General features: G+C 39.8%; 1 pseudogene; it reads right to left on the bottom strand.

The window, feature by feature from the left end:
• LOC113893403 overlaps positions 1 to 24,505 on the bottom strand; it is a 65,721-nt pseudogene that overhangs the window by 28,275 nt on the left and 12,941 nt on the right.

The following is a 24,505-nucleotide window of genomic DNA, read 5'->3' as shown; positions in this document are numbered from 1 at the left end:
ACTATCTGGTGATGTCCATGTGTAGAGTCCTCTCTTGTGTTGCTGGAAGAGGGTGTTTGCTATGACCAGTGCATTCTCTTGGCAAAACTCTGTTAGCCTTTGCCCTGCCTTCATTCCTTACTCCAAGGCCAAATTTGCCTGTTACTCCAGGTGTTTCTTGACTTCCTACTTTTGCACTCCAGTCCCATATAATGAAAGGGACTTCTTTTGGTGGTGTTAGTTCTAGAAGGTCTTGTAGGTCTTCCAAGAAGCTTTCATAGAAGCTTCATAGCTTCAGCTTCAACTTCTTCAGCATTACTGGTTCGGGCATGCTGCTACTTCTGCTAAGTTGCTTCAGTCGTGTCCGACTCTGTGTGACCCCATAGATGGCAGCCCACCAGGCTCCCCTGTCCCTGGGATTCTCTAGGCAAGAATACTGGAGTGGGTTGCCATTTCCTTCTCCAATGCATGAAAGTGAAAACTGAAAGTGAAGTCACTCAGTCATCTCCAACTCCCACAAACCCCATGGACTGCAGCCTACCAGGCTTCTCCGTCCATGGGATTTTCCAGACAAGTGTACTGAAGTGGGTTGCCATTGCACAGACTTGGAATACTGTGATACTGAATGGTTTGCCTTGGAAATGAACAGAGATCATTCTGTCATTTTTGAGATTGCATTCAAGTACTGCATTTTGGACTCATTTGTTTGCTTTGATGGCTACTTCATTTTTTCTTTTTTTTTTAATTTAATTTTATTTTTAAACTTTACATAATTGTATTAGTTTTGCCAAATATCAAAATGAATCCGCCACAGGTATACATGTGTTACTTCATTTTTTCTAAGGGATTCTTGCCCACAGTAGTAGATATAATGGTCATTTGAGTTAAATTCACCAATTCCAGTCCATTTTAGTTCGCTGATCCCTAAAATGTCTACTTTCACTTTTGTCATCTCCTGTTTGACCACTTGCAATTTGCCTTGCTTCATGGACCTAACATTCAAGATTCCTATGTAATATTGTTCTTCACAGCGTTGGACTTTGCTTCTATCCCCAGTCACATCCACAGCTGAGTGTTGTCTTTGCTTTGACTCCATCTCTTCATTCTTTCTGGAGTTATTGCTCCACTGATCTCTGGTAGCAATTTGGGCACCTACCAAATTGGGGAGTTCATCTTTCAGTGTCCTATCTTTTTGCCTTTTCATACTGTTCATGGGGTTCTCAAGGCAGGAATACTGAAGTGGTTTGCCATTCCCTTCTCCAGTGGACCACATTTTGTCAGCACTCTCCACCATGACCCGTCCATCTTGGGTGGCCATATTGGCATGGCTCATAGTTTCACTGTTAGGCAAGGCGTGATCCATATGATCAGATTGGTCAGTTTTCTGTAATTTTGGTTTTCAGTTTGTCTGCCCTCTGATGGAGGAGGATAAGAGGCTTATGGAAGTTCCCTGAAGGGAGAGAAAAACAAGGAAAGATAAGAAGCCTTCCTCAGTGACCAGTGCAAAGAAATAGAGGAAACCAATAGAATGCAAAAGACTATAGATCTCTTCAAGAAAATTAGAGATACCAAGGGAATATTTAATGCAAAGATGGGCTCAATAAAGGACAGAAATGGTATGGACCTAACATAAGCAGAAGATATTAAGAAGAGGTGGCAAGAATACACAGAAGAACCATACAAAAAAGATCTTCATGACCCAGATAATCATGATAGTATGATCACTCACCTAGAGTGAGGCATCCTGCCTGGAATGCAAAGTCAAGTGGGCCTTAGGAAGCATCACTACGAACAAAGCTAGTGGAGGTGATGGAATTCCAGTTGAGCTATTTCAAATCCTAAAAGATGATGCTGTGAAAGTGCTACACTCAATATGCCAGCAAATTTGAAAACTCAGCAGTGGCCACAAGACTGGAAAGGGTCAGTTTTCATTCCAATCCTAAAGAAAGGCAATGTCTACAAATGTTTAAACTACCACACAATTGCACTCATCTCACACACTAGCAAAGTAATGCTGAAAATTCTTCAAGCTAAGCTTCGACAGTACGTAAACCATGAACTTCCAGATGTTCAAGCCGGTTTTAAAAAAGGCAGAGGAACCAGAGATCAAATTGCTAACATCTGTTGGATCATTGAAAAAGCAAGAGAGTTCCAGAAAAACATCTGTCTCTGTTTTATTGACTATGCCAAAGCCTTTGACTGCGTGGATCACAACAAACTGTGGAAAATTCTTCAAGAGATGGGAATACAAGCCACCTGACCTGCCTCTTGAGAAACCTATATGCAGGTCAGGAAGCAACAGTTAGAACTGGACATGGAACAACAGACTGGTTCCTAATAGGGAAAGAAATACATCAAGGCTGTATATTGTCACCCTGCTTATTTAACTTATATGCAGAGTACATCATGAGAAATGCTGGGCTGGATGAAACACAAGCTGGAATCAAGATTGCCAGGAGAAATATCAATAACCTCAGATATGCAGATGACACCACCCTTATGGCAGAAAGTGAAGAGGAACTAAAAAGCCTCTTGATGAAAGTGAAAGAGGAGAGTGAAAAAGTTGGCTTAAAGCTCAACATTCAGAAAACTAAGATCAGGGCATCTGATCCCATTACTTCATGGCAAATAAATGAGGAAACAGTGGAAACAGTGTCAGACTTTATTTTGGGGGGCTCCAAAATCACTGCAGATGGTGACTGCAGCCATGAAATTATAAGATGCTTACTCCTTGGAAGAAAAGTTATGACCAACCTAGACAGCATATTACAAAGCAGAGACATTACTTTGCCAACAAAGGTCTGTCTAATCAAGGGTATAGTTTTTCCAGTAGTCATGTATGGATGTGAGAGTTGGAGTATAAAGAAAGCTGAGCACCAAAGAACTGATGCTTTTGAACTGTAGTGTTGGAGAAGGCTCTTGAGAGTCCCTTGGACTTCAAGGAGTTCAAACCAGTCCATCCTAAAGGAAATCAGTCCTGAATATTCATTGGAAGGACTGATGCTGAAACTCCAATACTTTGGTCACCTGATGCGAAGAACTGACTCATTGGTAAAGACCCTGATGTTGGGAAAGATTGAAAGGGGGAGGATAAGGGGACAACAGAGGATGAGATGATTGAATGGCATCACTGACTCAATGGACATGAGTTTGAGCAAACCCCAGGAGCTGGTGACGGACAGGGAGGCCTGGTGTGCTGCAGTCCATGGGGTTACAAGGAGTTGGACATGACTGAGTGACTAAACTGAAATGAAAGTAAAACTGTCTGCAATAGACTCAAATAGATATACTGAGAAAGCTAAGTAATCAGAGGAAACAGAAATTACAAACAAAACACCAAGAAAAAGGCACAAAGCCTGAAACTGAAAGAAATATACAAAAGTGTAAAATGTACCTGTTTAAAAAATGTCAGAATTAATGTATTCTTTCCACATAATCCTATGAAACCTCCTACCCAATCTATACAGAGATCCTGTGCGAAAGTGATGGCAGGATCTCTGCGAGGTGGTTACTCACTTTCAGGGTCAGAGACTTAACCACCTCCCACTTTCTGGTGTTTTACTGTAGGAAAAATATCATCAATAAAAGATTTAATAGTTTAATGCTTCTTTAGCCTTCAAGTGGAAAAGACAAAGAGATGAGGCAAGAGAGGCAAGGAGTGGCAAATATATGTTTTTGAAATATCTATCACCACATTCTCTCAGGCAACACCCAGCATATCATTCAAGATATATCTGAATGGAGTGTGTGTGTTTGTGTATGTAGGAAAGAGAGAGAGAAATGTTGCAGGGAATAATCACTTTGGTTTGAATATCTGTCACTTCGTTCAGCACTTGCTGTTGAAATCCCAACTCCCAGTGTAATGGTATTAAGTGGTAGAACCTTCTCAGACTCTTCCAAAAGCAGAAGAAAAGAACACTGCCAAACTCATTTTATGAGGCCAACAAGGTTCTGATATCAAAACCAGACAAGAAATATCTCTGATAAACAGAGGGACAAAAATCCTCAACAAAGTATTAAAAAACATAATTCAATCATGCATCCAAAGGATCATGCATGATGATCAAGTGAGATTTGTTCCAAAGGATGCAAGGATGGTTCAATATTCACAGATCAATCAATGTGATACACCAAGTAAACAAAATGAAAATGAAAATCATATCCTCTCAGTAGATGTAGAAAAAACATTTGAAAACATTAACATCCATTTCTGATTTAAAAAACCTCTATAAAGTAGATATAGAGGGATTATACCTCAATATAATAAAGACCATATGACAAACTCACAGCTAACCTCCTACTCAACAGTAAAAAGCTGAATATTTTTTCTCTGAGATCAGATGCAAGACAAAGATGCCTAATCACCACTTTTATTCAACATAGTTTTGGTATTCCTAGCCAAAACAATCTGGCAAGGAAAAAAAAATAAGGACACACAAATCTGAAAGGAAAAGGCAAAACTGATGCTATTTGGAGATTTCATAATATTATATACAGAAAACCCTAAAGTCCCCACCAAAATCTGTTAGAACTAATACACTCAGTGAAGTCGCAAAATACAAACTTCATATACAAAAATCAGTTGCATTTCTATACGCTAATAACAAATTACCATAAGGAAAAATTAAGAAAATGATTCTATTTACAGTTGAACAAAAAACTGATAAATTATTAGGAACAAATTTAACCAAAGAGGTGATAGTCCTGTACACTGAAACTCTAAGACACTGATGAAAAATAGTGGATTTTGTTATCAAAATTCCAAAGGAAATTTGCACAGACATGGAACAAACAATCCTAAAATTTGTATGGAACCACAAAGGACCCTGAATAGCCAAAGCAATCTTGAGAAAGAAGAACAATATTGGAGGTGCCATGTTTCCTGATTTAAAACTATATTTCAAAGCTGTATTAAGCAAAACAGTATAGTGTTGGTATAAAAATGGGTGCAGAGATCAACAGAATAGAATAGAGAGCCGAGAAATAAACCCAAATACATACAGTTAATTAATTTTTGACAGAGGAACTAGGAATATGCAATGCCAAAAGGACATTCTCTTCAATAAATGGTGTTGGGAAAGCTGGACAGCTACATGCAAAAAATAAAACTGGACCACTCTCTCATAGCATTCACAGAAATTAATTCAAAATGGATCAAAGACTTAATCATAAGTCCTGCAGTCATAAAAATCCTGGAAGAAAAAGTCATAGACATCAGTTTTGGTGGTGGCTTTTTGGATTAGGCAACAAGAGCAAAACTAAGTGGGACGACATAAAACTAAAAACTTCTGCACAACAAAAGACACCATCAGCAAAATGAGGAACTTAGCGGGCAGTCCAGTGGTCAGGACTCAGTGCTTTCACTGCCACGGCCCAGATGAAATCTCTGTTTGGGGAACTAAGATCCAGTAGGGCATGCAGGTTGGTAAATATATGAATAAAGGGCAAAGATATTGTGATGAAAAATATTTTTTTAATGGAAAGACAATCTATAGTATTGGAGAAAATATTTGAAAAATATATTTCTGATATGGGTTAATATGTGGAATACATAAAGGACTCATTCAACTCTTGAGCAAAAGAATACAGTCTCATTTAAAAATGGGCAGAGGACCTGAATAGACATTTTTTCAAAGAAAACATACAGTTGTTCATGAAAAGGTACATGAAAAGACATACAACATTACTAATCATCAGGAAAATGCAAATCAAAACCATAATGAGATATCACCTCATAGAGTTGTTTTTATCAAAAAAAAAAAAAAACAAGAAATAATGAGAATTTTTGAGAATGTGGTGAGAAGAAAAAGCTTGTGCACAGTTGGGGGAAAGATAAGTTGGTGCAGCCACCATGGAAAACAGTATTAAGGTTCCTCAATAGAAACTCAAACCTAAAAATAAAACTGCCATGTGAGTTAGTAATTTCACTTTGGGGTATTTACCAGAAGAAAATAAAAATACTACTTAAAAAGATATGTGCAACCCAATGTTCATTGCAGAATTATTTAAAATAGCCAAACAACATTAAGCCTTTTTTGATGGATGAATGGATAAATAAAATTTGCTATGTACATATATCCAGCCATAAAAAAGAAGAAAATCTTGCCATTTGCAACATGGATGGAACTTGAGGGCCTTATGCTAAATGAACTACATCATATAAAGAAAAGTACCATTTAATCTTATTTACATGTGCATTTTTAAAACACACACACACACACACACACACACACACAGAAGAATGAGTTCAGAGATGCAAAGAACAGTTTGGTGGTTTCCAGAGGGTCAATGTGGTCAAAATGGAATGGGTGAAGGTAGCCAAAAGATACAAACTTCCAGGTCTAAAATTAATGTCATGAGGATGTAATGTACAGCATGGTGGCTACAGTTAACCCTGTATTTTATACTTGAGAGTAGGTAAGAAAATACATGTTAAAGTTCTCATCATAAGAAAAAAAAATTGTAACTACATGTTGTGATGGATATTACTATAAATGTGGTGATTATTTACCAATATGTACAAATACATAAATGCTATGTTGTACACTTAGGACTCGTACAATGTTACAAGAATTACATCTCAAAAATTTTAACAATCAAGGTTGGAATATGTGAATTAAATTAGTTCCATCCTTACCTCATTTAGGTTTCTCTGGTGGCTCAAACGGTAAAGAATCTGACTGCAATGTGGAAAACCGATTTTGATACCTGGGGTCAGGATGATCCCCTGGAGAAGGGAATGGCAACCCATTCCAGTATTCTTGCCTGGAGAATTCCATGGACAGAGGAACTTGGCCGGCTATACAGTCCACGGAGTCGCAAAGGGTCAGACATGACTGAGTGACTAACATTTTTACTTAATGTCATTTTTGTGGACCCAAATTAAACTTAGATTACTAAAATATCACTTAGATTTTAAAATATCAAATCTCACTGCATCCTACAGGGATTAGGACAGACACACAGAAACATATAGTGAGTCACCTGCACACGAAATATAGGCTTCCTCCTTTGGAGAGCATGAAGTGTAATTCCAAGGGCCAGAAGGACACTGCCAGAGAGAGGTGTCAGTTTTCTGACAGCGGATTCCATCCAACCACCGGGGTCTAGAACCTTCTCTGAGACCAACAGAAGAGTTGAGGGTTCCACTGTCCCCACAGCCAAGCTGTCTGCAGATCATGGACACAGTGATGTCTTCCATGGGGCTGCGGCAGACACTGCCCCAGATCCATTGTAGAAAACTTCCAGCCACCCAGCACACAGCTGGTCCTCGCTTACCATCCTGAGGGCCAGGAACTCTAAGGTTGAAAGGGGAGGAGACAGGACACAGTAAAATCTTTCCTGGATGTTCTAGGTTTTCCTTTCTTCTAGAAATAGTGAACATTCATCTCTGACCTTGTTCAAGAGATACCCACTAGATGACAAGACTGACATCGCCTCCCTTTTAACTGACTTTGTCCATTTGTGTCTGTCTTTCTATTTCTACCACAACGGTGTAGTGGAAATGAACCTAGAGGAAGACCAAACTTCGCAGGTGCTAGTGAGGGAGGGAAGCTGAATCCTGCTTCCTGACAAAATCTTTAGAGTATGTCAAAGGGATGTGATGTGGATACTGGGAAGATAGGCAGAATAATTAACCCCAGAATGCCCACACCCCAATCTCTGCAACTTGTGAATCTGTTACCATATCTGACAAGAAGGATTTACAAGCTAAGGTCCTTAAGCTAAGGACCGTGGGATGATGAGTTTAAGCTAGAATATTGTATTAACAATGTGAGCCGAGTCTAACCACATCCTTAGACCCACTGTCTTTAAAACTAGAATACTTTTCTTTGCTCTGGTTAGAGAGAGAGATGTGACTCTGGATAATGGTTGAAGACAGGCAGCACTGCTGATCTGAAAATGGATGAAGGGGGCTATGAACCACAGAATGTAGGCAGTTTCTAGAAGCTTGAAAAGACAAGAAACAGATTCACCCCTAAAGCCACAAGTGATGCAGCACTGCTAAAGCCTTGATCCCAGCCTGTGAGATCCCTGCTGGACATCTAAGCTACAGAAGTAAGGTAATAAACACATATTGTTTTAAACTACTAGTTGGTATGTTGTTACCTAAGCAAATGAAAACTAGTATTGTGGGTTTAAATTTTTTGTATGTAACTGGAGAGAGAGCCCTGCTTTTAAGAAAGCCTGTGAGAAAAGGCTTTGCCAGGAAACACTGCTGAGAAGAAAGGACCAGAACCTCAGCTGCTGCAGGAGGAAGTGAAAGCACCTCATCTTCATATCTTCTGGAAAGACAGGCTCCATGGAAGGAAGCCTCCTTCTCTGGTCCTTTCAGCATCTCTCCCTCAGGGCTCAGACCCCCGTCCTCCAGGGCCCCACCCCTCTCCCAGCCTGTGGACAGTGTGCAGCGCGGACCTGAGCAGATGACCGCCGCATCCTGCTTGTGTCTGCAGTCATGCTGCCCCCAGCCCCGGGAAGGGCACCTCCATACATGGGACTCATTTCCAGCGCAGTTCAAGTCGTCCAGCCAGATGGGCCCTGATCCTGCCCCAAAGTGAGCAGACCCCGTGGCATTGAGGGCTTCTCCACAGCCCAGTTGCCTGCACACCACGCGGGCATCGTCCAGGTTCCAGCCGTCATCACGGACAGTGCCCCAGGAGCCCTGGTCAAGGATCTCCACTCTCCCGGCGCAGAGACCTCCTCCGTCCACCAGGCGGAGCTGTCTGCTGTCTGAGGAAAGAGAAATGGGACAAGGGGGCAGTGACCCCAGGGGTTGAGAAGCGTCTTCTCTCCTGTGGGACCCTTACCTGAGCAGTAGGAGACGCTCTCCTCTGAGGCCGTAGAACCTGCTGGTTCAGATACGGAGTCGTTGCACTGCGGCAGCACCTGGGTGTGATTTCCTGCAGAAACAGCAATGATCAGAAGTCTGGAAGGGTTGAATAATAAGAAACTGTTAAAGGAAATGACCTAGTGATGGAGCCTAAGATGAAAGTTGTGACCCAGTAGTAAAGTTATCATAATCTTAGTGTTCACCTTCTCCAAGGAGAGTTCTGCTTCTGACAGTACCACAATTTCTGTTTTAACCCAAGTGTTGCTGTAAGAATGAGTTAAGTAAGATGTTTTATCGCTAAATCTATCCCTGAGCTGTGCTTAGTCACTCAGTCTTGTCTGACTCTTTGCAATCCTATGGACTGTAGCCCTCCAGGCCCCTCTGTCCATGCTGATTCTCCAGGCAAGAATACTGGAGTGGGTTGCCACACCCTCCTCTACGGGATCTTCCCAACCCAGGGATGTAACCCACATCTCCAGCTCTGATGCTTTACCATCTAATCCACCAGGAAGCCCAAATCTACACCTAAGTAGAAGCAAAACAAAATCCTTTCTGAAGAAGTTCTACAATTTCTTCAATATCTATCTTTAAAACAAACACATAAAATAGATCTCAGGAAAACAGAAAGGAAAAAGGAGATACTAGAAAGAATTTCCCAGGGTTTTCAGCTGCTAGTGTTATCTGACAGAGAATTTAAATAGCCGTAATTAAAGTGCTTGTGGAATTAAGCACTGACAAAATGTGTATCTTTGTAGACAAATGATAACAAAAACCGAATACTTCTAGAGCACAAAAACTTGTTACCAGAAACTAAAAACTAAAGAATAAGTGTAGCCACACATTAGCTCAGCATAAGGCACAAACATCAAAATGCAAGATCAGAGGATATTCTTCAGATTAGAAATTCAGGTTCTGGTTATATTGTTGTATAGCAGATTTTTCTGCAAAACTTAGTCCAGTCACTCAGTCATGTCCGACTCTTTGTGACCCCATGGACTGCAGCATACCAGGCTTCTCTGTCCATCACCAACTCCCGGAGCTTGCTCAAACTCATATTCATCGAGTCACTGATGCCATCCAACCATCTCTTCCTCTGTTGTCCCCTTCTCCTCCTGCCTTCAATCATTCCCAGCATTAGAGTCTTTTCCAATGAGTCAACTCTTCGTGTGAGGTAAGTATTGGAACTTCAGCTTCAGCAACAGTCCTTCCAGTGAATATTCAGGACTGATTTCCTTTAGGGCTGACTGGTTTGATTTCCTTGCAGTCCAAGGGACTCTCAAGAGTCTTCTTCAACACCACAGTTCAAACGCATCAGTTCTTCAGCACTAAGCCTTCTTTATGGTCCACCTCTCACATTCATACATGACTACTGGAAAAACTATAGCTTTGACTAGACGGGTCTTTGTTGGCAAACCAATGTCTCTGCTTTTTAATATACTGTCTAGGTTGGTCATAGCTTTTCTTCCAAGGAGTAAAGCATCTTTTAATTTCATGGCTACAATCACCATCTGCGGTAATTTTGGAGCCCCCTAAAATAAAGTCTGTCACTGTTTCCACTGTTTCCCCATCTATTTGCCATGACGTGATGGGACCAGATGTCATGATCTTTGTTTTCTGAATGTTGAGTTTTAAGCCAACTATTTCACTCTCCTCTTTCACTTTCATCAAGAGGCTCTTCAGTTCCTGTTCACTTTCTGCCTTAAGGGTAGTGTCATTAGCATATCTGAGGTTTGTGATATTTCTCTTTGCAATCTTGATTCCAACTTGTGATCCATCCAGCCCATCATTTCGTATGATGTACTCTGCATATAAGTTAAATAAGCAGGGTGACAATATACAGCCTTGACATTCACCTTTCCCAATTTGGAAACAGTCTGTTGTTCCATGTCCAGTTCTAACTGTAGCTTCTTGACCTGCATACAGATTTCCCAGAAGGTAGGTAAGATGGTCTGGTATTCCCATCTCTTGAAGAATTTTCCACAGTTTGTTGTGATCCACATAGTCAAAGGTTTGGTGTAGTTAATAATGCAGAAGTAGATGTTTTTCTGGAACTCTCTTGCTTTTTCTGTGATCCAACAGATGTTAGCAATTTGATCATTATGAAAAGGCAAAATTTAGTAGCTGAAGGAAAATATATATATACTTCATTTTGCTTATGACTTTGGGTCATTAATCAGAAAAAGACTCAGTTTGGCAGTCTTTCAGTTGGGCCTTTCAGTGCTGCAATTAGATGTTACCTGGAGCTGCAGTCATTTAAAGATTTGACTGAACCCTGGTTCTGTAAGGAAATTCCCAGAAGTGTCCTAAAGGTAAAGGAACATCATGTCTTCAACTTAATTCAGAAAGATTTTGCATACTCAGGAAAAAACGGGGCAGAAGGGGAACAGAGAAAGAAGGACAGAGAGAGAGATTAAAGAAAATGTTTATACTAACATTGAGAAATCCAGGTAAAGGTCATCAGGGAATTTTTATATTATTTTCCCAATACTTTTATAAGTCTCAATTACATCAAAATTTTAAAAATTAAAAGATGAAAACAAGTCAAAGATAATTCATTGCCAGGACACTTGCACAAAAATACTCGTAACATTAAAAATAAAATACCTAGGGAAAACGCAGTAGAAGATGGGCAAAATCTCTGAGAGAAATTCAAGATCTAACTGAATGGAGGGATGTATTATGTCAATGATTTGGGGAGCTCAAAAAGATATAAGCATCTGAATGCAGAGTTCCAAAGAATAGCAAGAAGAGATAAGAAAGCCTTCCTCAGTGATCAATGCAAAGAAATAGAGGAAAATAACAGAATGGGAAAGACTAGAGATCTCTTCAAGAAACCTAGAGATACCAAGGGAATGTTTCATGCAAAGATGGGCTCGAAAAAGGACAGAAATGGTATAGACCTAACAGAAGCAGAAGATATTAAGAAGAGGTGGCAGGAATACACAGAAAAACTGTACAAAAAAGAACTTCACGACCAAGATAATCAAATGGTGTGATCACTAACCTAGAGCCAGACATCCTGGAATGTGAAGTCAAGTGGGCCTTAGAAAGCATTACTATGAAGCTAGTGAAGGTGATGGAATTCCAGTTGAGCTATTTCAAATCCTGAAAGATGATGCAGTGAAAGTGCTGCACTCAATATGCCAGCGAATTTGGAAAACGCAGCAGTGGCCACAGGACTGAAAAGGTCAGTTTTCATTCCAATCCCAAAGAAGGGCAATGCCAAAGAATGCTCAAACTACCGCACAATTACACTCATCTCACACGCTAGTAAGGTAATGCTCAAAATTCTCCAAGCCAGTCTTCAGCAATACGTGAACTGTGAACTTCCAGATGTTCAAGCTGGTTTTAGAAAAGGCAGAGGAACCAGAGATCAAATTGCCAACATCTGTTGGATCATGGAAAAAGCAAGAGAGTTCCAGAAAAACATCTATTTCTGCTTTATTGACTATGCCAAAGCCTTTGACTATGTGGATCACAATAAACTGTGGAAAATTATTCAAGAGATGGGAATACCAGAGCACCTGACCTGCCTCTTGAGAAACCTATATGCAGGTCAGGAAGCAACAGTTAAAACTGGACATGGAACAACACACTGGTTCCAAATAGGAAAAGGAGTATGTCAAGGCTGTATATTATCACCCTGCTTATTTAACTTCTATGCAGAGTACATCATGAGAAACACTGGGCTGGAAGAAGCACAAGCTGGAATTAAGATTGCCGGGAGAAATATCAATAGCCTCAGATATGCAGATGACACCACCCTTATGGCAGAAAGTGAAGAGGAACTCAAAAGCCTCTTGATGAAAGTGAAAGTGGAGAGTGAAAAAGTTGGCTTAAAGCTCAACATTCAGAAGACAAAGATCATGGCATCTGGTCCCATCACTTCATGGGAAATAGATGGGGAAACAGTGGAAACAGTGTCAGACTTTATTTTGGGGGGCTCCAAAATCACTGCAGATGGTGATTGCAGCCATGAAATTAAAAGATGCTTACTCCTTGGAAGAAAAGTTATGACCAATCTAGATAACATATTGAAAAGCAGAAACATTACTTTGCCAACAAAGGTCCATCTAGTCAAAGCTATGGTTTTCTAGTGGTCATAGTATGGATGTGAGAGTGGACTGTGAAGAAAGCTGAGCACCAAAGAATTCATGCTTTTGAACTGTGGTGTTGAAGAAGACTCTTGAGAGTCCCTTGGACTGCAAAGAGATCCAACCAGTCCATTCTGAAGGAGATCAGCCCTGGGATTTCTTGGGAAGGAATGATGCTAAAGCTGAAACTCCAGTACTTTGGCCACCTCATGTGAAGAGCTGACTCATTGGAAAAGTCTTTGATGCTGGGAGGGATTGGGGGCAGGAGGAGAAGGGGACGACAGAGGATCAGATGGCTGGATGGCATCACTGACTCGATGGACGTGAGTCTGAGTGAACTCTGGGAGTTGGTGATGGACAGGGAGGCCTGGCATGCTGCGATTCATGGAGTCACAAATAGTCGGATATGACTGAGCAACTGAATTGACTGACTGACTGAGGGAAAACCTAGTAGAAGACGGGCAAGATCTTTAAGAGAAATTCAAGATCTAACTGAATGGAGGGATGTATTATGTCAATGATTTGGTGAGCTCAACATTGTCAGTGTCAATCATCCTCAAATTTCTATGTCTCCACTCCAACTTCTAAGCCTATTCTCAATGTAAATACCCTTAAGCTTTTCTTTTGGTGAAAAATGACAAACTGATTTCTAAATTCATACAAAATACAAGCAACCAAGAGCGACCAGCACAGTTGGTAAGAAAAGCAATGATGTTAGAGGAATTAATATAAAGTAACTCTTATAAATTAAAATTATTCAGACTTACTACAAAGTCTGAAACTCGGGGAGATAGTAAAGGACATGGAAGCCTGGTGTGCTGTAGTCACATGGGGTCACAAAGAGTCAGACAGACTTAGCAATTGAACAACAACTGTGACGTTATCATAATTAAGAAAATACAGTATTAGAGCAAGGATAGGCAAATGATAACATGGAACAGAATAAAGAGTCTTAAATAAGACAGACATACTTGCCCTTCTGCTTATGACAAAGGCAGCACTGCAGTGGGGAAGAGTCTTTTCAGAAAAAGATTCTGAGTCAGTTGGATGTCCATATGAAACCTGACCCTTATCTTACACAGATATCAATCCCAGAAGGAAAGCACAATAATATGCAAGAGAAAAATGATAAAATTTCCATAAGATACTCTTAGAGAATGATTTTAAGATCTTCGAGTAGGCAAAATTCTTTTTTAAAGTATATAAGAAGCATTAAATGTACAGAAAATAGTTGGTAAGTTATGTTTACATAAGATTAAGAAATAAGTTCATCAAAGGACACCATCTGATTAAGAATATGAAGATAAAAGACCAAGGGTTAAACATGGAAAATAAGTAACACATATTTGCGTCCAAAGACAGTGTCATGGTAAGTCGTCACATCATATTTGCAACAGTCAAGAACTGGAAACAGCTCAGATATCTACTGTCAGTCTAATGGATCAGTACATGGTCCTGTACTGATACGCTAAAGTAATAAAAAATAGGTGCTACAATAAACAACATCATGTGTGAATCCCAAACATAATGTTGAGGCTTAGAAATTAGATACAAAAGATGCCACATACAGCATCCTTTTATAGAAAGTTCAAACACTGATAAAACACTATGTTAGCAGAAGTTAGCTAAGTGATTTTCCCTTTAGAGGAGGGAGGACACAGTTACTGGGGACGACAGTGACTGTGGTGCTGGGGACATTCTCTTTGTTGCTCTGGGTTGGGGTTCATACTGAGGTCTATACTTTCTGCCCCCACATTGTTTTCTATGATTATATGTAAGCAACAACATTGCTTAAAAATATATTATTCCCCTTCACATTTCTTGCCCTAATCTGAAAAATGAATGAACAATGAGAAGATCGACATTTCACCACGAAATATCTAACTTTCAAAGTCCATTTTCCCTCCCTCTCTGCTACTGGGGACATTTCACTCCAGGAACATCCTGAGTACCAGTAGCCCTTTCCTCTCTCTTACCTGAGCAGATCACAGAGGCCATGTTGCCATGGGAACAGTCAGGACCACCCAGCGCAGTCACAGGACAACTGCACAGGAAGGATTCATCCCCTGAGCAGTGAAATTGGGCTGTTAGGATCTGATCACCTCCTTCCACTAAGTGTGGTCCTCTGGGGGTGGACATGGTGACTCCACAGCCAAGCTGACGACAGACAACATTGGCATTGGCCAGACTCCAGTGGGAGGCACAGAGCACTCTCCATCGTCCAGAAATCTTCATCTCCACCTGCCCCTCACACTGAGAGGAGCCGTTTGTCATGAGCCGGACTTCTGAGTATGCTGGTGGAAGAAGACAGAGTTTCAGCAAATCACATGACTTTCTCACCTGAGCAGGGTGTTCACAGAGGTGAAAGGCCTGACCTGCATCTCACCTGAACAGACAACCTGAGCAGCTCCACTGTGGTGACAAGTGCTCCCTGGACAGGGCACTCTAGGGCAGACCGAGAGCTCAGGCTTCTCCCCCTCACACCTGAACTCTTCAGCCCAGACCCGGGCACTGGACTCTCTGAAGAGCTCATGCCCCAGGACAGACACAGCCTTGCCACAACCCAGCTCTGCACAGATGACCTGGGCAGTGGGAAGTGTGAAGTTCCCATCAGACACGGGTCCAGGCTTCTCCTAGAATACACTTCTACTCGCCCTGAGCAGGGTCCATCCCCTCCAGCCAGATGCACAAATCCTAAGAGGAAACAACAAAATCAGTGAGTGTTCATGGTACTGACTTGAAACCGCACATTACAGGCCGTGGTGTGAAAGTTTTTCTTTTTAGCAGTGGAGCATGTAGAGAGTCTTTGACAGTTAGTGTCCTAATTGAATTTTCATCAGCAGGTTTCTGAAGAGAAATCCGGAAGGATTACAAGGTCAGTTTGCAATGGCTGAATCCTAAGAACAGACACTTTGAGACTGGTTAGAAATATGAATTCCTAGGTCTAGGAGCCTAGAAACTACAGAGCCCAATTCAGATCATTGGAATGGCTGAATACTGGAAACACATCTTTTAGCATTGGTTGGAGAAGTGAATTTCTCATTTAGCAGCCTAGGACCTACAGATCCAAGGATAATATATAATATGAAGGCATTGAACATAGAGATACGTAGAACAGAAGCCACCCAGAGGGATGTGGGCTATGAGATGAGAGACCTAGCACCCAGACAAGTTTAGAAAGCTTTCATGGGACTTGTGGGGCTAATATTCTGACCAGTTTTATCTCTCAGGAGCTAGTCCTCAAGTGACTTAAGTTAGGGAAAGTCCTGAGGCTGGACCCATGAGGGCATGCCAACCTGTAGGCGAGTGACGGTTCCAGAGAAGAAATATGGACATTATCACTAATTCACATTTATGTCATCACATCTTGTCTTTCTGATACTTTTTGATGCCAAAATATTCCATGAATTTCTTCAGTGACCTCAGTGGGAAAGAAAATGAATTAAGAAAACTCAGAGAGTCATGGAGAGTCCCAGCCATCTCTCTTGAAATCCTAGAATTTGTCAAAGAACCTGGGAGAGAGTGTGTTCTCAGTTGGAGTTTACAAGACAGCTAAGTTTCCAGATCATCTCCTATTAAAGGTTTTTCTTCTCAAACAGGACTCATAGAAAATGCTAAGGGCTGATAATAATTGATTTTAATGCTATCATTGTACTAATTCTAACCACAGAAAAATATGCATTCTTCTCAAGCGCACATGGAATAATCTCCAAGCTAGGTTACAAATAAGTCTTAACAAACTCAAAAATATTAAAATAATTCCAAGTATCTTACATGAACATAATGGAATGGAACTAAAATTCAATAATGATAAGAAAATAGGAAATTCATGAATATATAAAAATTCAACCACATGCTCATATTTTAAGATTGTTTTCTCTATTTTTATAAAGAATGTCTTTAGGATTTAGATAGGGCTTGCATTAAATCTGTAGATCACTTTACAAGTATAAGCATATTAACAATATTAATTCTTCCAGGCCAGAAGCACAGAATGACTTTCTATTGATCATATTGTCTTTAATTTATTTCATGAATGTTTTATAATTCTAAAAGAAGATGGGATGTTGAATGTTTTACAATTCTAGAAGAAGGAGGAAGAAGAAGGAGGAGGAAGAGGAAGTGAGCAAACAAGCCATAATTTGGAGAGTTTCAAGTTGAAAAAGCCTCAATATGGATACAATATGCAAATATTTGTAGGAAAGACTCGTTGAATAGGTTGTTAGCATACTACATCACCCTCTGCTCCCATCTACTACCTAAGCTGCTATTCTTTCTCATTTCTCCCACTTCAGACAAGCAAACACCATTTTAAAAGACACAGATGGATGGAAAAGAAGATCAGAAAGGGTAGCTACTGCTGAAGAAGTAGGATGTAGCTGGGACATATGGCAGGCAAGGTGAGATCAAGGAAGTTTTGAAACTAAAGGAGGAAAACCAAAATAAAAGTTCATCATTTGGTCATCAACGGAACACATTTTGAACTGAATGAAGATAATCCAATGAAAAAAAACTTTATTTAATTCACCAAGTACAATTCCCTGATTTCTGGGTGTGTTTTGATTATTTACTTCTGAAGTTCTTCCTGGGAAAGGACTGCTTAGTTATGCCCAACATCCAACCAAAATATTATTCGAATTTCCAAAAGAGAGAAATGTAACACATAACATATTTTTTTAAAACAATCATTTAAAGCAGCTTCAGAAGTTACAGAAATGATTGAATTGACTGAAGAGGTCCTTAAACCCCTAATATCAATATGCTTAATGAAGCATAAAAATAAACAGGGAGAAAAACTAGGAAAAATAAACAAATGAGACTTCTGAAACTGAAAAATATAGTATTGGAATGAACATTTGGATTAATTACACAAGAGACTAGACATTGCAGAATAAAGGAATTGGGAAGTAAAACACAGCAGTAGAGACTATCTAAACTGAACCAAAGAGAATAAAAAGGCAGAAAAATATGAATGGAAACTCAATGGCATGTGGGATAATATAAAAATATATAAAATATGTGTATTTAGAGATTCAGAATAAGAGATGTGTGGAAAAATATTAAGAAAAGATAAATGAAATTTTCCCAAATTTACTGAAAACTGTAAACCCACTGATCCAAAAAGCTAAACAAACTCCAGACAAGATAGTGAAACCATTCTCAGAAAACTTGACAATGTAATTACTTAAATTCAATAAACAAAACAAAAATATGTTAAGAGCAGCCAGGGAAGTTTGACACATTATATACAGGGAACAAAAGGATACATATTACTTGCTGACTTTTTGTTGGAGGCAATGAAAGTCAGATGACAATGTAAAAACCTATGTCAAGTATTGGGGTTGGGCATTTGTTAACCTAGAATTGAATCACCCAAGAAAATACTTTTCAAAACTGAATGAAAATTAAAATGATTTCAGGTAAATGAGAGATGATAGAATTGGAGGCCACCAGACACACACTACACAAAACTGCCTCAGAAAGTTCTTCAAGCTAAAGGGAGATGACAGCAGATGAAAACATGGATCCTCTCAAAGCTATAGAGAGTGTGCTAAACATTGATTCTCTATTAGAAAAGTTAAGGCAAAAATATGAGCAGCAAACTATAAGATTCATAATAAATTTATGAGGAGAATGTATAACAATGATAGCACCAAACACAAGAACAGGGAAGTGGAAGAAAACTATAGTGACTGACATTGCATGTTGTGACATTATATCATCTCAAAGTAACATGTAATTAAAGATTAATAATTCAACATTGGGCTTCCCAGGTGGTTCAGTGCTGAAGACCCCACCTGACAATGCAGAAGACACATTGGTCTAGGAAAATCGACCCCTGGTCTAGGAAAATCCCACATACCATGGAGCAACTAAGCCCGTGTGCACCACAACTAGTGAGCCTGTACTCTAGAGCCCAGGGATCATGACTACTGAAGCTTGTGCACCATAGAGCCTGTGCACCACAGCAAGAGGCCACTGCAATGAGAACCTCATGCACTGCAACAGAGAGTAGCCTCTGATCTCCACAACTAGAGAAAAGCCCATGCAGCAGTGAAGACCCAGCACAGCCAAAAATAAATAAAAATTATTTTAAAAATGAAAAAAAAATTCAGCATTATAATCTCCTAAAAATCTGATATGATTAATAAACCAATAGTGTATTTAAAATAAAATAATAAAATAAACTCAAAGATTAAAATAGGAACAAAAAAAAAAAGGTATAACAAATAGCTGGCAAGTACACTTAATTTCAACTATATGAACAACTACATTAAATGTAAATAAGTACTCCAAATAAAAAACAAGATGATCAGACCAGATAAAATAAGACAAAACAATATACTGTCTATAAATATATATATGCATAAATATAAACACAGAAACATATTAAAGAGGTAAAAAATTATATACCATGCAAACACAAATCAGAGTAGGCTGTATATAGTATCTATATTAATATCATACATAATCAGAGTGTAAGACAAAGAATACATGCAGAGAAATAGAAATGTTTTATGGTAATAAAATACAAAAGAAATTATATACTATCAAAACTGGTGGGTTAAGAAGAAAGTTGCTTAGAAGAAAATTTAGAACCTTGAGGTTTCCATGATGCCTACATTAGAATAAAAATAGAAACAGAAGGAAATGATCCAAGCCTCAAGAATCTACAAAAGCAACAACAATCATAACTGAAAAGTGAAAGTGAAAGTCACTCAGTCACGTCTGACTCTTTGTGACCCCATGGTCTATACAGTCCTTGGATTCTCCAGGCAAGAATACTGTAGTGGGTAGCTTTTCCCTTCTCCAGGAGATCTTACCAACCCAGGGATCGAACACAGGTCTCCCGCATTGCAGGTGGATTCTTTACCAGCTGAACCCCAAAGGAAGCCAAATAATACTGGAGTGGGTAAACTATCCCTTCTTCCCACCCAGGGGATCTTCCCAACCCAGGAATCAAACCAGGGTCTCCTGAATTGCAGGCAGACTCTTTACCAACTGAGGTATCAGGGAAAACCATAACTGAAAAAGAGGAATGAAAACTGAGTATAGAAATCAATTAAGTAGAAAGCAAATACACGATCAAGAAAATCAACAGAGTCCATTAGTGATTCTCTTAAAAAGAACATTAACACTGATAATCTTTTAGCAAAACCAATTAAGAAAAAGAGGGAACACATATTAACAAAACCAGAAACAAAAGGAGGAATATCATTATGGATCTTCTCAACATCTAAAGATATGAGATATGAACCAGTGCTACTTAGATCTTGCCAACATCTAAAGATATAAGATATGAAACAGTGTTATTCTAATTTGAAAAACTTTTTGTAAAATGGACCAAGTCCTTGAAGACAAATTACTTGTGAAATACAACTCACCAAAATCTGATTAAAAAAAAGAGAGAAATATGAGTAATCTTATATTTGTTAAATAAACAGAATCCACTAAGAAAACGTCAACCTCCAAATGCTAGCACTACTACAGAGCTCAGAAATGACTCCCACAAGATAAAGGAAGAGAGGGAGGGAAGGAAGGAGGGTAGGAAGGAAGGGTAACACAGAGGCTATACTGTGAATGTGTGAGTTGACCTGGATCTTGATCTCCTTGAACTCCCCTCCTGCAATCCTTGTATTTTCATCCCCTCACCATTTTGCACTTCAGTACTGTAGTCCCTGGTGGTTAGGACAATAATCAAGACTCTGTCTGCAATGTATGGGTCCCAGGTTTGATCCCTGGGTGAGGAAGATCCCTGCAGAAAGAAATGGCAACCCACTCCACTATTCTTGCCTGGAAAATTCAATGGACAGAGGACCCTGGTGGGTTACAGTCCATGGGGTTGCAAAAAGTAGGACAGGACTGAAGCAGCTTAGCACACTTGCACCACAGTCCTTCTCAATTTGTATAGCCCCCCCCAAATCCTTTTCCTGAACCCCATGAAATCTCCTCCTTATTTCAAACAAGCTTCTCTAGATTCTTCTTGGGTCATTATTTCTACTCTAGATTTCTCCTAAACATGGTACTTCACTTCCAACAATCCACTACTGAGGCTGAAATTTCTTTTCCATACCTGACTCCTAAGTGTTCAATTTTGATTAAGATAATGAAAAGACATTCTATTCTAATATTATCTTGCTACATCACCACCACTTTGACTTATCTTCACATCATTAAAACATGTCTGAAAATACAGAAAAGACAGAACAGGGGGAGGAAACTAGTAACAGAAAGAGAAATAAAAGAAACTTGGAGCCATTCATAAAAATGTGAGAGCCTAAGTTAGAGCAATGGTAGTCAGGGAATGCAAACCACAATTAGTGCTTAAATATCAGAGCACTCTCCAATTCTCTACTCTGAAGTGTATCTTAACTTAAATTAATATCAAGTTATCAGTACTCTTAGGATGGTAACATTGGGACTTCTAATTTCACACAAAGTTCCAACATCACACACTCCATTTTCATTCAGATGCTGATTTATCAAAATATGGTAGAGACACCTGTAGTGTTTCCACAAATTTATCTGCAGTTGGAACCATCATTAGGACTTTGTGACAATGAGGAAGTTTACTTGAGATGCCAGAAAACAGGTTTGTTTAAAACAAAAGCTTCTAACTAAAATTCAAATGCACCTTGAAAATAATTATTTTTAATAAGAATGATAAAGAGAATGGAAGGAAATGTTTTGAAGAGATGAATAGATTTATGACATAAGTGTTGTAAGAGTTTCACAAATATATACTTATCAAGCAGTCTTGTATGTCAGTCATACCTCAATAAAGTACTTTTTAAAAAGGAAAAGAATTGTTTCCTTAAGGGCCTCAACTAGAATCATCAAATATGCTGAAGGTGAGATTAGAAAGATCACTTTTCCAAAGATCTTCCTGGACATAACACCCAATAGCTGATTGGCTGTGGTGTTAAGGGCCTACTGTGGATGACCTCAGGGCTCCCCTGTCTCATCAGATGGGATGATACTCCCCTAAGCCCAGCCTCTTACCTTAGGCAATTCACTGTGATAACTGACAATATCTTCCTCCAGCCCAGCTGCTCTGATGGGATTAATGTCTTGGACATCCAATCTGCAATTGGGATAACAACTTGAAGCCCCTGCCAAATACTGTGCTTACCCACTCACACCATAGTTTCACTGCTGTCTTTATTGCATCCACCTTTGCACATGTCAAATACTCTTCAGTTCAGTTCAGTCGCTCAGTCGTGTCTGACTCTTTGTGACCCCATGAATTGCAGCACGCCAGGCCTCCCTGTCCATCACCATCTCCCGGGGTTCACACAAACTCACGTCCATCGAGTCGGTGATGCCATCCAGCCATCTGATCCTCTGTCATCCCCTTTTCCTCCTGCCCCCAATCCCTCCCAGCATCAGAGTCTTTTCCAATGAGTCAACTCTTCTCATGAGGTGGCCAAAGTACTGGAGTTTCAGCTTTAGCATCATTCCTTCCAAAGAAATCCCAGGGCTGATCTCCTTTAGAATGGACTGGTTAGATCTCCTTGCAGTCCAAGGGACTCTCAAGAGTCTTCTCCAACACCACAGTTCAAAAGCATCAATTTTTCGGCACTCAGCTTCCTTCACGGGCCAAATCTCACATCCATACATGACCACTGGAAAAACCATAGCCTTGACTAGACAGACCTTTGTTGGCAAAGTAATGTCTCTGCTTTTCAATATGCTTTCTAGGTTGGTCATAACTTGTAATTTCATGGCTGCAGTCACCATCTGCAGTGATTTTGGAGCCCCAAAAAATAAAGTCTGACATTGTTTCCACTGTTTCCCTATCTATTTCCCATGAAGTGATGGGACCAGGTGCCATGATCTTTGTCTTCTGAATGTTGATCTTTAAGCCAACTTTTTCATTCTCCTCTTTCACTTTCATCAAGAGGCTTTTGAGTTCCTCTTCACTTTCTGCCATAAGGGTGGTGTCATCTGCATATCTGAGGCTATTGATATTTCTCCCAGCAATCTTGATTCCAGCATGTGCTTCTTCCAGCCCAGCGTTTCTCATGATGTACTCTGCATAGAAGTTAAATAAGCAAGGTGACAATATACAGCCTTGACATACCCCTTTTCCTATTTGGAACCAGTCTGTTGTTCCATGTCCAGCTCTAACTATTGCTTCCTGACCTGCATATAGGTTTCTCAAGAGGCAGGTCAGGTGGTCTGGTATTCCCATCTCCTTCAGAATTTTCCACAGTTTATTGTGATCCACACAGTCAAAGGCTTTGGCGTAGTCAATAAAGCAGAAATAGATGTTTTTCTGGAACTCTCTTGCTTTTTCCATGATCCAACAGATGTTGGCAATTTGATCTCTGGTTCCTCTGCCTTTTCTAAAACCAGCTTGAACATCTGGAATTTCATGGTTCACATACTGCTGAAGCCTGGCTTGGAGAATTTTGAGCATTACTTTACTAGCATGTGAGATGAGTGTAATTGTGTAGTAGTTTGAGAATTCTTTGGCATTGCCTTTCTTTGGAACTGGAAAGAAAACTGACCATTTTCAGTCCTGTGGCCACTGCTGAGTTTTCCAAATTTGCTGGTATATTGAGTGCAGCACTTTCACAGCATCATCTTTCAGGATTTGAAATAGCTCAACTGGAATTCCATCACCTCCACTAGCTTTGTTCATAGTAATGCTTTCTAAAGCCCACTTGACTTCACATTCCAGGATGTCTGGCTCTAGGGGAGTGATCACACCATCGTGATTATCTTGGTCATGAAGATCTTTTTTGTACAGTTCTTCTCTGTATTCTTGCCACCTCTTCTTAATATCTTCTGCTTCTGTTAGGTCCATACCATTTCTGTCCTTTATCAAGCCCATCTTGAATGAAACATTCCCTTGGTATCTCAATTTTCTTGAAGAGATCTCTAGTCTTTCCCATTCTGTTGTTTTCCTCTATTTCTTTGCATCGACTGCTGAGGAGGCTTTCTTATCTCTTCTTGCTATTCTTTGGAACTCTACATTCAGATGCTTATATCTCTCCTTTTCTTCTTTGCTTTTCACTTCTCTTCTTTTCACAGCTATTTGTAAGGCCTCTCAAGACAGCCATTTTGCTTTTTTGCATTTCTTTTCCATGGGAATGGTCTTGATCCCTGTCTCCTGTACAATGTCATGAACCTCCATCCATAATTCATCAGGCACTCTATCTATCATATCTAGTCCCTTAAATCTATTTCTCATTTCCACTGTATAATCATAAGGGGTTTGATTTAGGTCATACCTGACACACTTAGACAGCACTGAATACTTCTTAGGAGTCACTTCAGGTCCTCTTAGTTTCACTACCTCATATACATTATGTGCTTCAGCTACTGTGTTGTAAATGTCAAGACTTCATTTTCCTGCTCCCTCAATATCCCTACAAATGTGATGTGAGCTCCCCACTCAGTTGATCAGGTGCACCAGTGTGATGAGACTGTTTCCCTGCCACGAGTCCCACTTCTGGCTTCCTCTGACTGTGACTAGGGACATTTAAATGCACCAGTGAAATCCCTTCACACCTTTTCCTTGTGTAACTGCATCTTGACCCCCTGTATGGTCATTTGTCCATGGGTCTTCACATGCCATTTGGGGTCACCATTG

This window comes from Bos indicus x Bos taurus, chromosome 5 (assembly GCF_003369695.1).
Source record: "Bos indicus x Bos taurus breed Angus x Brahman F1 hybrid chromosome 5, Bos_hybrid_MaternalHap_v2.0, whole genome shotgun sequence".
Taxonomy (NCBI): Eukaryota; Metazoa; Chordata; class Mammalia; order Artiodactyla; family Bovidae; genus Bos; species Bos indicus x Bos taurus.
The sequence above is the reverse complement of the archived record's forward strand: the minus strand, read 5'-3'. Positions and strand labels throughout refer to the sequence as shown.